This window comes from Ischnura elegans, chromosome 6 (genome assembly GCF_921293095.1).
Source record: "Ischnura elegans chromosome 6, ioIscEleg1.1, whole genome shotgun sequence".
NCBI lineage: Eukaryota > Metazoa > Arthropoda > Insecta > Odonata > Coenagrionidae > Ischnura > Ischnura elegans.
Genome location: NC_060251.1, coordinates 67,820,830 through 67,838,704, shown reverse-complemented (window position 1 = coordinate 67,838,704; position 17,875 = coordinate 67,820,830). Strand labels below are relative to the sequence as shown.

The following is a 17,875-nucleotide window of genomic DNA, read 5'->3' as shown; positions in this document are numbered from 1 at the left end:
GTTGGTTAATGCTTGATGGTTATGCTTGGTGGTTAATGCTTGGTGGTTAATGGTTGGTTAACAGATACATAGATAACCATTTTTGTATTTTTTAGATTGCATATATTTATTTTTTCTTTTTAATTAAACCATTAACTTTGTTTGATTGTCTTCTAATTTTTTCAACATCTCTTAGTAATAAATTTGCTGATGCGAATTCAGTTATTCTTTTCTCATTATTTTTTTGCGTTTTATTTTCCTTTTTAGTACTTCGAAAATAGAAACAAAACTTTTATAAATGAAAAGCTACGGTTGGAAGGAGGTTTTATAAAATACTCATAGAAGGGTAATTTTTTGAGGCAGTGTGTATGTTGACACATGTAGTTAGGTAACTTGGATCGGAATACCTAGTGTCTGTACGGAGTGTACACAGTCATTGGAAATATTTGAACTTTTAATCAATAGTTGGGGGCAGATGCGTAGGAACGGCGAAAATATTTACTATGAATCTTTCATCTTCTCTTACACTGGAAAGGTAGCACTGGTGCCTCACACTTTTTGTGCCATATGTCCCTCCGTGTATTTCGGACGCACAGCTTATAACGCTGAAGAGGCGATTTAACTAAACACCGGCAGCTGGCACTGTGCCTGGTATTAAAACCGGGGAGAAAGGAGGTCGTCGTCGTAGTCTTCGCTGAAAGAATCTGCAACTTAATGAAGACTCTCACGCCTAAGATTATAAATTAAATATTTAATCAATTTATCCGAATTTATAGGGCCCTTTAACCAAAATTTCAAAGAATAAAAGTCACAGGTTAATTATGTTTGTTTAAAATTCCATATATAGCATATTGATAAAATATTTGAACATGAAAAATAAATATTTATTTAAATATAATATAAATTTACAAAATAAACAATATTTTATATTACATGTGAAAGAAAGCGTACAAATAATACAAAACTTACTTTTTTCTTTGTTGTCTTTTCATTCCAAGATGTTGTCCGCAAGCGTGTTTCCATAGGAAAGCTCTTCTCCGAACATATTGCCTAGCAAATATGAAACATCGCTTTGAATACTTTTTCCGTCTTCAAACCCTCGTATTAACCACTTTTAATTGGTATTTTATTCCACCACAATGTAAATAAATAATAAATAAAAATCAAACAATTATTATAATCTATATATATACATATATATATATCAACCATAAATATTAATGTTAGTGCATGTTAGGGCACGATACCGTAGAGAAGAAAAGATATGGCCTACACAGATGAAAATAAACATGCATGATATATTCAATTGGCAAGCGGGCTATTTTTATCATATTCACCCACTTACAGTACGTTAGTTTAAAAATCTATACCCAACATGCGCAATCTATATGAAGTGAGAATTCACGGAAAATTTCCACTTCTTTTCGTGTATTCAAATACAAATATTTTCCATTTTCAAGGATGGTGTAGGCCATTTTATAAAATATACATAATAACTCAAGAATGGAAAGGCGGTTTGAGGAAAGAAATATAAAACCATTATAATAAGGGAAATTACCAAAACTTGAAAAAAAGGTCAAAATTTCGCCTGGTGGTAAGGCCAACGCGATGACTAACCTTGAAGAAAATGTTATATTAAGGACTAAAAGCCATGCATTCAACAGAACCGACGCCATATTCCAAAAAAAACATTCCGTTTGGAAAAACGTGCTAGGGCATTCTTTTCGATAACAAGGATTTTTTTGTCACGTGAAATGCGCCGCGACAGGGTAACACGAATAAAAGACGGGGTTGAAAGAGGAATCGGTTTTTCTTGAGCAACAAAAGCACCAAGGATTATTGTATCCTGGGATTCTAAAGCTGGTAACAAACAAAAGAGCACTACCCAAGGATATCCCTTCGGGTGTTTGGGAGTGGGAAAGGAAAGCTCCATGAAAAGTATTTGACGCACGCAGCGCCGTGAGGAGTACGGGAATCAACGCGAGAAAACATACTATGGTGCGTAAAAATAAAGCCATGGTGTTGCTAATCTCCGCGTCGACGGAAGAGCCACTCTTATTAATTCACGTGGTCGTGACGCAGGATAGGAAATCGCCATGTTCTCTTTTCTCTCCTCGCTTCCATTGTTGCGCTCCGCCAAAGTGCTGCCACCGCACGGGCGAAACAAAAACAAGAGCGTGGAAGGAAACAAAGGCTGTCTGTAGTGCGCAACATCAAAAGATTACTCTCCCACCCCACTATTCCAAACTCCATTCTCTTCTCTTTCATTTGTTTTTCCCTCTCTAGATCGGATGAAGTGCGAGCAACCGCTGAAGCCGCCTGCACCAAGAGAGTAAAACGGCGTTGTGGACGAAAATTCTTTATCCACGCACACAGGTCGTTGGCTACCAGTCTATCCTAAGGTAAGCTCCACTCTGAGGGTCACTGGCTCGTTATGGCTGCATATAAACCTCTTCAAAACAACACTTATGCCGGGCGCTAGAGAATGAAGAGAATGCAAAACTAATTCCGTAGTTCCTCATCCTTTGATAAATGTTTCATCGGTAGTTGGAATACAATTGGAGGAACCGTATTTTCAGGTGCTTGGTAAGTTTAAAAAAATGTTTCACCTTTGTATATATTTTCATATATTATCCAAACCTATTGCACGATAACGAATGAGCAATTTATCAAAACGCGAAAGAACATAGTTTCAGAAATACTCCCTTGATGTACATTCGTAAAATAGTAGTTCATGATACTTACTCATGCCTTTTATAATTAATCACTTTACATTTCAAGTACCAGTGAATACGTAAACCTTCCCAGCAATGAACGAACATTATTTTTTTGAAAGTTAATTAGTAAAAATTATTCAAATTTTACAATACGAAAAATATCTGTATAATTAAAACATTTTAGTGAAATAGTTGAGGACTTCGATTTTTACGACAAGGATGCCAATCTAAAAAAATTTCTACTTCAACGCTATTGGGTACAGTAATAAATTCCAATAACTCCACCGGATAGTTAGCATATCACTTACTGAAAAGGATGTGAAGACTGTTTTTTTGTCCAGGGATTACACTGCAAACGATTCGCAAGATGGTAAAATATCTGTTGGTATTGATATTTTGAAATAAGATGAGCACCCGATAATAGTAGATGTGTTTAAAAAAAATCACTTCGTAAGTTAAATGTATACCCAAGATGCCGGAGATATTGGCTATTTACCTCCAGACAATATTGATGCATTATGCTTCTATTTTTTGTGAAAGTCTCTATTATATTTATTTATAATATCCTCTGATGTATTTGACATTATATTTGCGGGAAGGAGTTTAGAAATACATTGAAAATTTCAGGTTCTGTCATTCATTTACTGAGAGAAACCTTACGAACACGTCGACGACTGGAGAATGCGGTTTACCAGCTCAGAAAGTCAACCCGGTATGCCCTCTTCATTTAACTGTGTGCCCTATTCAGGTGCAAGCTGGAGCGGGTCTGGGTTTGTCAAAGGCGACAATGGCTGGATATTGGGGAGCCGGTCATTCCATAGACTCATTGGCAAAGGATAGTAATATCTTTGCTTACGCGGCACCTTTACTCCCAAGATTTGCTATGTTGTATGGTAAACCGTTCACATTGCCGGGCAAAATTAGATTGCTTGAACAATTGAGAATGAATATCTTTAAGAGCGACACGGAGAACATAATATTAGAGCCGCACTATATTTCCAGGTCCGACAGAAGAGATAAATTAAGAGAGATGTTTTGCGGAATGGATAGATATAGGAATCCGTTTTTCCCCCGAACCATAAAGGACTTTAATAAATGGTGGTCGCAATTTCGTTAGAGCATTTCCTTTTTATGTGCAAATGGCTGGTGTCCTAATACCCCCAGCCAAACGCCTTTTAGGCGGCTTGCAGGGTATTCTGTAGAAGTAGATAAAGATGTAGAATGCAATGGGTCGATTAATGTTTTTTTCGGGGAAATAATTTTAATTTCATCATGTTACTAGCTTACTTGTTTATTATGAAGGAAAGGGAATGGGGTATACTAAGATTCGTTATTTTTCCCTTTTAAATTCGTTCTGATTGGCTGAAGGACGGCGCCGCGGCGCCAGTTATGGTTTCAGCGACGGAAAAAGGCATGTGCAGAGTGATGGGAAAAGGGATGAGATTGCCATCCTTCGAGTCATCGCGGACAATGATCGCGATAAACAGTTATTTCTCTCAGTCAACATTGAAGCGATCGCTGGTGCTGTCCCTCCTAAGGAATGGGAAAAATTATTGAGTAAATCAAGATTAAGTATAGAGGGCAAAGTTCAATTCGAGCGAAAAGGAGCCGCGCAAAGCCCGGTCACGTCATCTTTTATTTGCCATTATGTTCGAAAAAACTCATTGAAGGGAAGCTTATAATAATTGTTGTGCGATACAAACAGAGAAACATATTTGATACTGTATTTGCGCGAAGGCGCTTAGAAATACATTGTAAATTTCAGGTTCTGTTACTCATTTCCCATGAGAAACTTTACCAACACGTCGACGACCGGTGAATGAGGTTTATCAGCTCAGATATTCAACCCGACGGAAACCCGAGAATCTCTCATCCATCCTATTCATCGGGAAAAGCTCAGATTCTTCAAAGAAAACATACTTAGGATAGGCAAACAATAACACCTGCACAACAACGTACAAGAAAACACAATAAAAATTCACACAGCCGTGGAAAAAGGAACGGAAAAAAATTAATTAATATTTTCTAGGGTTAAATGTCTGAGATGCAGTGAACGACACAAAATTTTGATGGGATGAGTTTATAAACACTTGGTTACGATGAAAAATTCATTTTAGCAATTAAGTTTGGCAATCCCCACGAACCTCACAATTCATCGAAGACACTCAACAAGGAGTACGTTTTTTGATTTAGAAATTACATTGGGTAGGCAATTTCATATTAAAAATAAAAACCTTTACAAAATGCATGCATCGGATTTTGCCAGCTGCTAATGCGATGGCTTCCTACATCCCTGTTTCATTGAATGTCGCGCATGAAATATGAAAATCTTGAGCCCTTGCACTGCTAATCCCCGCTCGTAAATTCCTCATCCCTGTTGGACCGTCAAGTAAGCCGCTCCTCAACACCCGCCATCTGCTATGAAGGAGCGGAAAGTTGGCTGAGGGGCCTTGAACTAAGCAGCCGTTCCGAACTTCAACGTTACTAGGGTGACACAAGCTTAAAGATTTATGACTCTCACGGAGGGATCTGCTAATCAAACCCAACGAACGTGCTATCGTGCTCTATAGCAAATATTTCAAGGATATAATCATAAAGCTAGGACCTTTGATGCTAAGGAAATGCAGCCTGGCGTAGACGGTATCAAGTTTGGGGATAAAAATATGTAAAATAAATGAATAAAATATATACAAAGTAAAACAGAAGGCAGGTACATTTTTGGAGGAGGCGACTAATACCTAAGGTCATTTGCGCCACAAGGAAGGGTAGAGAACGAAGGTTTTGGAGAGAAACCCGGCGTCGGCAATAGCGTGCTCTTGACGAAAGGCATCAAGAGGACCACAAAAAGCAGGGATAGAACAGCCCCTGTGAATTATATGCCATCGAGATTTACACCCGGGCCCACGAGGTGGAGGACCAGCCACCAGATACATCACATCAAATAAAGATTTTTTATAGTATAAAATGTAAGTAATAAAGAAACAAGCGGCAGCACGCAACCACAAGTACGATTGCGAGTATAGATGCATGAAAAGAGAAAAGAGTTGGATCGCGATAAATTTTCTTGTAGGAATATTTACCCCGTTTCATGGGCGGATTCAGGATTTCTTTCTGGGGGGGGGGGGCACAAGCAAGGCCGTATCCAGGATTTTGTTCTGGGGGGTACACAAAGATACCTCGTATTACAAAACGAACGCAATGATAATGGGACCATATTAAAAATCTTGCATATTTTTTAAGGGTCTGGGGGGGCACGTGCCCCCGTCCACCCCCCTAGATCCGCCTATACCCTTTTTTATGGTAGTTTCAAGGTATTTTTCCTCTGCCAGTAGAATCAAAAATAATAACATGAATAGAATTTCATTTGTCTCTATTAGTTACAAAAATTATTCCTTCCTTGTTCAATTGGTTCGTTCTGTGAGAGTTTAAAGAAAAGGCTAGCGATGAGTCTGATCTGGAAAGTAGTGCTTTACGGGGTGGAAACATGGACACTTAGGACGGAGGACGAGAGAAGACTGGAGGCGTTCGAGATGTGTGTGCGGAGGAGAATGGAGAGGGTGAGGAGGACGGAGAGGAGGAGAAACGACGAAGTGCTGGACATGGTGGGTGAGGAGAGGCAGCTAGAGTGTTGGGTAAACGAGGGAGAGAAAGGAAGAGAATAGTATTTATAGATAGAATGAAAATGAGTAGGTCTTATTGTTAATTGAAGAGGAGAGTCCATGTAGGGAGGAGAAACTGTCAGAGTACCTTTTAAATACTCCATGCAAGCCTAGCTTAATCGGTAAAATACTTCAATAATAATATTCATAATAATAATAAATCGCATCATATTGAAACTTGGATGATAAATTACTACAATATTATACGACAGTTTTCGCACCAAAAAATTTACAAACCTCCTCGAATTTTACGAACATTAATTTTGGTTTAACTGGTGGCAGCGTACCTCGCCCATATTACGCCTATAGATTCTTCCATCTCTTATACGTTTAAGGTGCTAGCCTTGGGGCGTCGGGATGGAGCGAGTTTTCAGTGGGGAAAGAATGCTGAAAACGGTGCTAGAGCGTAGAATGTAGAGCAAACGATGGAGAGGTAGGATTAGAATAGTATTTTTAGATAGGACGAAAGGAAGTAGGCCTTAATAAGAATTGAAGAGGGAAGTCCATGAAGGATGAGGAGGGTGCCAGAATGCTTCTTAAACCTACCTTAATCGGCAGAATACTTGAATAATAATTTCGATTGTTCAATGAGCACTGGACTCAACAGTAACACAATATCAGAGAAAGATAATTTTTCGACAAGAAATACGAGACTAGACACAAAATCCCACGGAATCCAATGAGGTAACCTGTACTCATCCACGTTTCCGTCAGAGTTCAGCGGCGTAACTATGAATATGATTTGGGGGGGTTGAGAGGCCTCGGGACCCAGTGGCGCAGCGAGTGGGGGGGATTTTGGGGGATAAAACCCCCCCAGAGCTCCGAGAAATTTTTAAGTTTAATACATTTTACTTACTTGGATTGATATTACTAATAGAATAGTGTAAGGATTAATAAAATATCCCTCAGAAAGCCGTAAAACTCAACATTTATCTTGAAATTCCGAAATTTACTAATCTCGCACTTAACGCTTATCCTGGTGGGTACTCCATACCCCCACACACATCGGTATTAGTTGGACCTAAACCCCCCCAGCCTTAATTCCTAGCTGCGCCTCTGTAGGGGGCGACTCCCCCCCCGCCCCCCATAATCAATCAGGGTCCGGGAAAATTAGTGAAAAATGACATGCCTGGAAATGTATTACACATCATATTGGTACTTAAAATCGAACTTTACGTAGATTTAGTTATTATATGTCAAAACTAGGTAATAGTTCTAAATATTTTTTTTTTCTCTGAGGCTTTTCGGGGGGATCTATCCCCCTCATCCCCCCCCCCATAGTTACGCCACTGTCAGAGTGCGTTAACGAAGACACAGTCTCGTTACATTTTGCACCCAAATAGTCTTCCTGCCCGCTGCTTTCAAGGTCAGGGCAGTGTTGGGCTGGTTAAATGAAAACAAGAGAAAGAGGTTGCAAAAACATAAAGGAGCTTATGAGAGCGCAATATGACATATAAAATAAAAGGGAAACAGAACGACGCCGCATTTCTCTTTCCTCCTTTATCTCTTCGCATTTCTTTTGTCTTCGCCGACTCTCGCTTCCAGCAGTGGGGTCCGTACCAACTTCAGCCCAGAAAGAGAGAGTATGAGGCACACTACGGGAAAGAAATTGGATGGGTTATTCATTATTTCTCCTGTCTATCTCGAGTCTGAGAACCACGAATATAACAAAATAGGATCCTCAAGTTGGCCTCTATCTCTGTTGTCACCTACGGCGCATTAAAATGGGCAGGGCCGGCCCTAGCAGGTGCGGGGCTAGGGGCAAACCTTCAGTGCGGGGCCCTTCACTTAAAATATTAAACTATACCCCATCTACAAACTCGAGCATTTTGAATCCCTACCACTCTCTGCAACATCATGTTCAATTGACAACATAGCAAGAGAACTTAGACGTTCCTGTGAGATGCTACTTCTCAGATAAGTCTTGATGAGCTTCAAGCGTGAATTGCACAATAAAAATTACTGCATTATTATTCCTTTTTCATAATATTATTTTTCGTCTAGCACGGACTTTACAGTAATAGTTGCAATTGCGTTTTCAAAACTATCGTATATTTTAATTTTTTTCACGAACGCGGGGCCCCCCACAGCGCGGGGCCCGGGGCTGTCGCCCCGCCCTAAGGCCGGCCCTGAAAATGGGTTTACAGAGGTCGCCACTCGCGTCGCTGACGGACAAATTTATCTAAGTTTCACGTGGAAATAAGGTCTATTTAGGTTTGTCAACCGAAATTTACATGCATTACGATGTGATCTATCAAATTCATAACATATCATTGCCATTACTTGCGATTACAAGCATATTAATGAAAAATATTGGGATATAAGCAGATTGCATTGCACTCATCGTCGCGCCACGGATATTTTTGAAAACCGGTCAATATGCGACCGGAGTGGCAATAAAAATCAGACTTCTATGGGATGGAATTGGGCCTCCTCTATTCACTCCCCTTGCTGAGGAACTTTAGAGAGGGGAAGGCAGAAGGACCTACCCCCACCCCACATGCGGGAGATGAAGAAAACCTTATGTACTTGATACTGAATCATTTATATGGATCGCGCGCATGCGCATGGCCGTGGCATGCAGTGATTTATTTATTTATTTACTTATTTATTTCAATTACCCCTGAAAACAGCACGATGAGGTCTTTACCTACATTGTGAGATTTCAGCAACTGACAAAGACACATTCACACCCTTCCTCCGGATAGTGGCAACCTACCCAGGCGGGACTCGAACCCGCGACCTACGGTTTAGCAGGCCAGGACTTCGCCCCACCGCCACCGAGGCTGGTATTATTATTCGTACGTATTTTAATGTAAAAAAATCATGGAGTTTCCTTATTTAAAGCGAGCTAATCTTACTTCCATTGTCCACCCCTAATGTTATCGATCTTTCATCTCAATTCATTGTAAAGAGTCTGGATACGTGAGAGAGATAAGAGGCAAGCAAAACCGGAAATCTCCTAGTTGAATTTAACAAATAGATATAGTCGGTAGAGTAGCGCAGGCGAAGAGGGCTTTCTACTAAATGAAAAATCTTCTTACAGCTGAGAATAAAAGCCTTGATGTGGGGAAGCAATTCATCAGGTGTTACATATGGAGTATGTTTCTCTATGGAAGCGAAGCTTGGACGTTGACAGCAGTAGAGAAGTCAAGAGTGGAAGCATGCGAACTGTGGTGCTACCGAAGAACGATGAAGATAAAATGGATCGACCGTGTAAGTGACGAGGAAGTGCTGGGAAGAGTAGGAGAAAAGACAAGTTTCCTAAACACCTTAAGCAGAAGACGGGACAACTTAGTTCGCCACATTACGAGGAATGATGGCCTGATGAAAACAATCATAGAAGGACAGGTGGAAGGAAAGAAGGGCAAGGGACGGCCCCGAAATAGTTACACAGGACAGATTGTAAAGGATATCAAAGAGAAGAAATGCGTCACTTTGAGAAAGGTAATGGATAGGAGAGAAGAATGGAGAGCTGCGTCTAATCAATCTTAGGATTGTTAACTAATGATGATGATTTTTCTTCATTGAAGCTTTTGCGCGTGGCAATCATGGTGGTTAAAAATATCTTGGGGTATTATGCAGCGTCAACGTCTGGATGGCCCCAACGTCTCCCGACTGATGATTCCGCGCAGTACGTATTCGCGGAGAGGCGAAGACAAATCCTTGTCCCACAAGATACCCTAAAAAAAGCGACATATATCGGACGAAACAGCCCTAAACAGACTTGACGAATATTCGTCTCGTGTCCTGACAGGCGTGATCGCCTCTAGTCACCGAGGTTACGCCCTGCATTGAGAGCAAACCAATGTTTAGATCTGCCGGTGGTTATCCCATCAAGGGTGAAGATGGGGTGAAGGGTGGAGGAAGGGGGCCCGGCTTCCTTTTCCCCGAAATGATGATCTATAAATGCCACTCGCACATTACATTCAATTTATAATTGACTATAAAATTTATTTTTACAACTATTAGTCAAAAAGCCAGTATTGAAACCTCAACTGCACGAAAAACGCTTCCACAGGACTTGACCCATTTAACTACTTGGTAGAGAAGGCTGTTCAGATGCTCCACCGGGTAATCTCCTCCATGACTGCCAGCATACGCCGGGAAAGCGTCACATCTTTTTTCATTTGACCAATAACTTACATTGATGTACCAAATCCATTTCGTCGCGCCAATGCTAACAAATTCAACTTTATCACCGAGAAAATTTCACGATTATAGCATAAATTTTTAGCAAGAATTCCAATGTCTTGTCAAAAAGACAAATCAATCAGGAGGTATTCTTCCTCTTATGTCCACATTTTCTAATTTTTAAATCAACTATAATAAAAACGCTTTTATACCCAATGACTTGGATGTGAGTATTTTTTCCTCTCACGATCAAGCCCGTGAATTAGAGAGGTTCCACAAAACGAGTCGTACAGACATCCCCACGTGCTGCAGGTATAAGGCGAACGATGACGTCCTTTCCAAGAAAATCTATTTCTCCGAGCATCCGAGCGTTAAATATGCCGGGAAGCTCGCGAAAACTCGCCGGCGACAAAAAAAAAAGGATACGAGGCTCGCGAACTAGGTAGAAGAATAACTTGAGCACGGCAGAGGAGAGTTTGATGAGGGACACCATGGTACGGGAGGAGAAAGACACCTCGGGAAATCTTTAGAGCTCTGAGAAGACCAAAAAAAAAATTGGCGTCATCAATTACGCACTTCCTTTCACCACGGCGTTACCTTTCGCTACCTTGGAGAGGGTTGAAACTTTTTCTCGAGGTTCGTTGATGCATTCCATTATAGTCGGCAAGGACGCTCGAGCAGCGATAAGAACTTATGCTTCAGGGGCCCCAGCCTCCCTTCACCCCTTCGCTTTAACTTTTCCCCCCTCTATCTCCGCATTGGAAAATTCACCATGGGTTTTCGCGAGGGTAGGTAGAGGATAGACTACTAGGAGCAGCGAACAAAATATGCGCAAAAAAATTGGCGCTCGAAATGGATCTCTTTTGCGCTAGATACCTTCCCACTGGAGGTGAGAAATTCGATTCTTTTCGAAGAGACTTTTCTTTTGACTTGGTTCACGGCAATGATTCGATTCATGAAAATGATACCAGCGAAAAGGTAACAACCATTAAAATAAAATTGGAATATACATGCAAACTATTGCACCAGTAGAGTGGAGAGATGAGAGGTCCTGGGGTCCGCACCCCTCCCCCCAGTATAAAAACACAGTGACTTTCTTTTTTAATAAATAAAAGATCGTAGCAGTTTTCCACAAAATTAAATGAAATTAAACCATTAAAATGTATGTCTAACTTCCACCAATTGAAGCCTGAATTTGTTGAACTTATTACAGTGACTTTGCTTCATAAAAGAAAACAAAATGTTGAAAAATCATGAAATTAGGAAAGATTTCCTTGACGAGTGAAGTTTTTTTCGACAGTGAAAAGTGTTAAAATTAGTTTAAAATCTTCTATTCAGTAACTTGTTTATTTTTATTTCCACCCCCTAGTTCTGGACCCCCCCCCCCCCCTCCCGCACGGAATCACTGCATACCTTACAGTATTACACTGATATGTTGATCGTTGTCGCCGAATAAATGTAGTCATTCCGATTAAAAACAACTATAGCGTACGAAAAATGACTTTTGGTTCAACTGAATTATAAAGATATCCTTCCAGGTATCAATCCGCTCTGTATGTGTACTGTAAATATAGCTTTCATCCGCTACGCAGCTCAGCTATGCATTACTTCTCAAAAAATTTCCAAAACAGCAACAAAATCTTCCACGCACATACAAACCTTTCACAGAGAAAGATTTGATTTCGGCTGCGTGTTAAAATATCAATTAATCTCAAAATGGGTGAGATTGCGCAATCGTTTTGTTGGTACTCACTTAAAGCTCTCGTTTCATTAGGCTCAAAAATTATAATCGCAAATTTTCGTCCAACCTTCATTATTTATGCCCTATAAATCCAAAGTTTAAATAAAATTTCTAAAATGCGTTAGAATAAATTTCCAATGCAATTGCAAAGCACATCCAAAAAAAATGTTTGTGTAGCTCAGTAACTAAGGAGTTGCGATGCAATGTTACAGGACAAAAAATCTTAAGATTGATTTCCGTACCACCTCCAGAATTATTGCAGATTCCTCCAAAAATTCCCTGTAAACGCCAAAAAAATAAATACATGGGTGAGTTATCCACGCGAAATGTATCAAGTACTTCCACTTTTTCGCATGTAAAACATTCATTCACGCCAAATTCGTCTGTTAATATCGTCTATAATTATTCTCAAAATTCGAGCCATCGGCTTGGTAGTCTTAGCATCTCCAATGGCAACCAATATTATATCCAATTCTAGCAAAAGGGATGAACCATGATTTTCCATTTTCTAAAAAATACAAACTAGAACAACACGTTTCGGACCGAGCTTCCAGTTATTGCTCCTCCCCGTGCAAGTTCCCGAAGGACGAACGACACATTCATTAACTTTGGGAGGTAGTGAAATTCTAACAGAAAAATTTCTCAGCTGATGCTACCACCAGCTTTTCCATTTTTTTATTGAAGTTAAAGCATATATACTGTTAAGAGCAGCCGGAGAGAAAATGATTAGTTTAAAATGGCAAAGAGAAAAAGCTATTACGGAACCAGATAGGGAAACCCTCGGATGAAATCTGAAAAGAACAAGAGTGCTTTCGAGGGTTAGCTTCTATGAAAACTTTTGCATAGCGGCTCGCCCCACAGCCTTGAACCGAAGTTCGAAACCGCGGCGATGGCCATAAAAAACAATTGCGACGAGACCGCCGCAGTAATCAAAGCCGGGCGAACGCAAACTCAAAGATGATTAAGTTTTATTACGCTCAGCCGGGACTAGACGACCGAACAAGGCATGTTCGGTGGTTATGGCAACCCCAGGCATCCTCTAACATACTAATGATGATGTGGCACGATAGGAAATGTAATTATGAATGATTGACAAGGGTGGGGTGCATAAGAGGTTTTGAATCGCGTAACAAAAATGTATCACTCTTTCAACCTGGACTGAGAATAATTCTTAATAGGGAGAAGGAAAGTGTCGATGTGAAAAACGAATATGAAAATTTTAAATGGAATTTAAAAATTGTGGAAAGGAAGGGGGAAGGGGGACTTAAGTTTGGTTTACTAATGGCAACCCTGTAAACAGTGTAGTTTCCGTAACTCATCGGATATATGGTTTTGAGACGCTTAACAAAAATTTATCACTTTTTAACATAGCATGAAGACAATTTTTAATAGTGAGGAAGAAAGTTTCGATTTGAAAAATAAACATATTTATCTGAAAATTTCAACAAGATACGATGTTAACAGGGTGGCCACTCAGTTACCAAACTGAAATAACCTTATTTTTCTAAAGTTTTTCAAACTCCTTTCACAGTTTAACATACGGGTTGATACAGCATATTTTACCAAACATTTATCTCTGTACAATAATGTAAATTATAGGTAGGTATACATTAACTTTGACTCAGTAACTCAATATATTTTAAGTAAAATCACAGGATAACAATAAACTTTTACAAGTACGAAGAACCACCTGAAAGACATGTTGGAGTAGAGGCGATCAAGTATAGAAGATGTACATATAAAAGTGTCAGAGAATAAGGAAAAAAATCACCGTTCGATATCTACGGCAAACTACATTTTTCTCGATTTTTGCCATTTTCCCTGAAATTATTTCCAGACACAGTTCAATTGACTTTCCGACCACCCAAGCTTTCCATAAGAGTGACTACTCTGAAAATTAACGAAGCCGTAAAGTAATAATGATAATTCGAGAACAATTAATACAGCACAAAATGGATTTCTTCTTACCTAATATTCTCCCCTCTGACACGGTTTTTAGCATTCTCTCCCCTCTCATAACTCGCTTCATCCAAATCTTCTGTCTCCTCCGTATCTCCTATAGTTTCCTCTCATCGTCCACCATGGCACATCATTCTTACTCTTTTTTTAATAAATTATATTATATAACTTATTCCAGTCTTAGTCAATTACACCATACCCTTTACAAAAGCAGTGGAATATATAGGTGCGCCGTCAAGCGAATTCGGTCGGGGGCCGCAGGAGACTCGGAGGCCGTGCGCTAGGCTCAGATTGCTTGAACAATTGAGGATGTATATCTTTAAGAGCGACACGGAGAACATAATATTAGAGCCCCACTATATTTACAAGTCTGACAGAAGAGATAAATTAATGGCGATGTTTTGCGGAACGGATAGATATAGGAACCCGTTTTTCCCCCGAACCTTAAAGGACCTTAATCGCAAATGCTAGTCGTAATTTCCTTAGAGTACTTCCTCTTTATTTGTAAACGGCTGGTGTCCTAATACCCCCGCCACACGCCTTGTAGACGGCTTGCGGGGTATTATGTAGGTGTAGATGAAATGAAAATGTTTGGGGGCAATCATCCATTGTTCCAACAGAACTGGTGCCATCAATATATAATACAAATATCCATTTATTCAATCCAGCGATTATTTTTATTATCCTATCGTTTATGCATTCAATTTTAAGAATTCTGCTACTATACATAGTAAAAAGACAGTGGCGTAGCCAGGAATTTCGTTCGGGGGGGGGGGTGTCCATAACCAGGGAGGAAAATTTTTGAAAAAACGGGCACTAAGTAATGGGTTTTAAACTAATTTTAACACTTTGCATGATCGAAAAAACTAAATTTGTTAAAGAAACATTTCGTAAATTCCTGATTTTCCAATATTTTGTTTTCTTTTATTAAGGACAATAGGTAATTGTATTTTTAAATTTCGGACCCCCCGGGTCCCCCCCGGGCTACGCCACTGTAAAAGGAAAACTGACATATATGATAACTACCTTGCTTTCATACCGCTAAAAGGAGAGGATGACGAATGAAATAAAAATGCTGTATAAAAATACCGAAAAAATATGTGACATGATATTTCAGCGAGGAGCGTAAATGACAGAAAATATCATGAACTATATGAATCATTCCGCCCAGAAAAAAAATTGCTCCAGGTGAGGCTCGAACTCACAACCCCGGCATAGCTCGGACACTGTCATATAAGTACCGTGCGCTAACCAATTGCGCCACTGGAGCTCAACGACGAAACGGCCCAAGTAGCCGTTCCGGACCGACTATTGATAAGAATGTTAAGGCCAGCGCCATTACGTCCTAGTCCGACTGTTCTTATCGCTCGCAGCGAACGACTTCACAATATGACACGGACAACAGTAAAATTTAAGTGGAATTAGGGCTCGCGAGATTTTATGGAAGCTTTCTTACAAAGAGACACATATATGGTCTCCATTCTGTTCCCAAATTTCATTACATAAAGCTTTGGAAGCGAAACCCGTTTTCGGAAAAGTGAAAGGAAATTTTAATTTGCCACTCAGTTCGTTTTAATTGAAAAAAGTATTGGAAAAATGAGAGAACCACTTTTAAGGAAAAGGGGTGTCCGAGCTCTAATCTTTAATGCAATGCACTGATGATTTTTAAAAAAACTATTTATTTTGACTTATCTATTCGGAACTTAATCGCGGAGTATATCAGGCCAAACTCTACCTGGATTTGTCAGCGCAGTGGAATGAAACATAGCCTTCGACCAGATGTTGAAATTCCACTATGTTACGCCTGAACCGGTTGAGCTTAAACAATAAAACGTTGAGATTTACCAAGAAAATTATTGTAGTGGTAAATCGACAACAAAACAACGCACTCTTCAATGGAGGGGATGATTATTATCAAACAAATATGTACATATCAAAATTCTGGTATCTTTTTTCATTAATGTATAATAGAATTCTTTTTGCATTTTTTATTTTATTATTGTAAAAAATATCATTGTAAAAATCGTTCATGCCTTCATGTATTAATTTTAAGTAAACATTATTAAAAGCCCTGAATAAGGTATAAGAAAATATCGAAACGCCGGCAAACATTTGTTTTTGCATTTCATTTCCCTAACCTATGCCCCAAGACTATATAAATTTCCATACAAATCTACTACATCTTTCCCTACATTACATGTAGTTTACAATTTACATAGTCCACTACGCTTTCCATTATCGTAAGTTAGATAGAATAAAATATAAGGATGGATATTTCAGGAGGTATCACACGAGAGAATTGCACTTTTTAACCATCACTTGAATCATCCCATAAAATAAAAGGCAAAACAACATCCAAGAGCAGGTAAGACTAAAAAACAATATCTATTGGTCCGGAGACTAGCGATAATAATAGTTATGAGAATTATTCAATAATACACTAGGCCTTGCGCTATGTTAGAAGATGACCTCATGAAAGATTGAAAAAAATCTCGGTAAGCCCACCTGACGAATGTGAAAAAGTAAGATTGTATGACTGCCCAAGACGAGAGGAAATTTTGAAGAGCGCTGCGAGTTACGACGAACCTGTTGTACAACAGCAGAAAAAAATAACGACCCTGCCAGGATTCGAACCTGGAATCTTCTGATCCGTAGTCAGACGCGTTATCCATTGCGCCACAGGGCCCGTTGATAATAAGTGGAAGTTCTAATAAAATACTTATGGGATTTCCCATCGTGCTTATAGTTGTGAAATTACGCATCATTATTGTGTTGCAGAATAAAAATTGGATGGCTGACGAGAGATTCTTTACGATTATCAATTGAATATTTCCTGTATACATATACTATAGTAGCATTCTATAGTTTAATAGTACCTCATCCAACGAAATGATCTTTGGATTTTTCTCCTCAGAAAAATCCTCCAATGTCATTGGTAAATTAAGTAATGGTTTCCCTTGCAGTGGGACCAGTCGTTCTTGGCGGTGGTTTTTCCCTATCCCCTCCCTTCCATCTCTATCCTCTCCGACGGGCTCCTACCGCGGCGGCGCCTCCCTCCTTTCTTCCTTCCCATCCATTCCCCTCCCCCGGTGATCAGACGTATCAGTTGAATTACTGGGTACCGGCCCCGGTGTGTTGTATCCTTGTAAGGGTCCCCCCTTGTAAGGTTCCCCCTTGGACCCTGATTCGATACTATAGAAGGTACCATCCAAAGTCTAGTCCATTTCACAGAAGTTTGGCTATCGCAAATCGTAATGTGGATGCGGATTTACAAGTATCAATCAAAACCCTCCTCCAAGATAAAGAAACTTGTATCTTTTCCTTATTCTGACACTCCCTACACAATATAGCCACCTGACTAATGTGGAAAAGCAAGATAGTACAATTTCCGAAGAAATTTTGTAGAGCGAAACGCGGAATGAAAATTTACTTCCGTATGTCCGTGAAAATCTTGAATACAATGAATAATTATAATAATAATAGTTCTTGAAATTTTATAATAATTAATGCGAGGACTTGCAGATATTTTTAAGTATTAAACCACATCATGAAAAATATGGCATTCATAGGCGCAACTAGCAAAGGATGGCAGAAGGATATTTGGTACCTAGCGCATTCTGTCACGCATTGCATCCACTTCACATATAGATGCGGTATGGGCTGTGCCGGCTGGGTTACGACCAGGG

General features: G+C 39.7%; 2 non-coding genes across 2 annotated transcripts; both read right to left on the bottom strand.

Moving 5' to 3' along the window:
• Positions 1 to 15,369: 15,369 nt before the first annotated feature.
• On the bottom strand, positions 15,370 to 15,459 carry Trnai-uau. The gene is given in 2 exon segments: positions 15,370 to 15,405; positions 15,422 to 15,459. It is a non-coding gene; the product is annotated as a tRNA-Ile (tRNA).
• Positions 15,460 to 16,802: 1,343 nt separating this feature from the next.
• Trnar-acg lies at positions 16,803 to 16,875 on the bottom strand. The gene has a single exon. It is a non-coding gene; the product is annotated as a tRNA-Arg (tRNA).
• Positions 16,876 to 17,875: the final 1,000 nt, after the last annotated feature.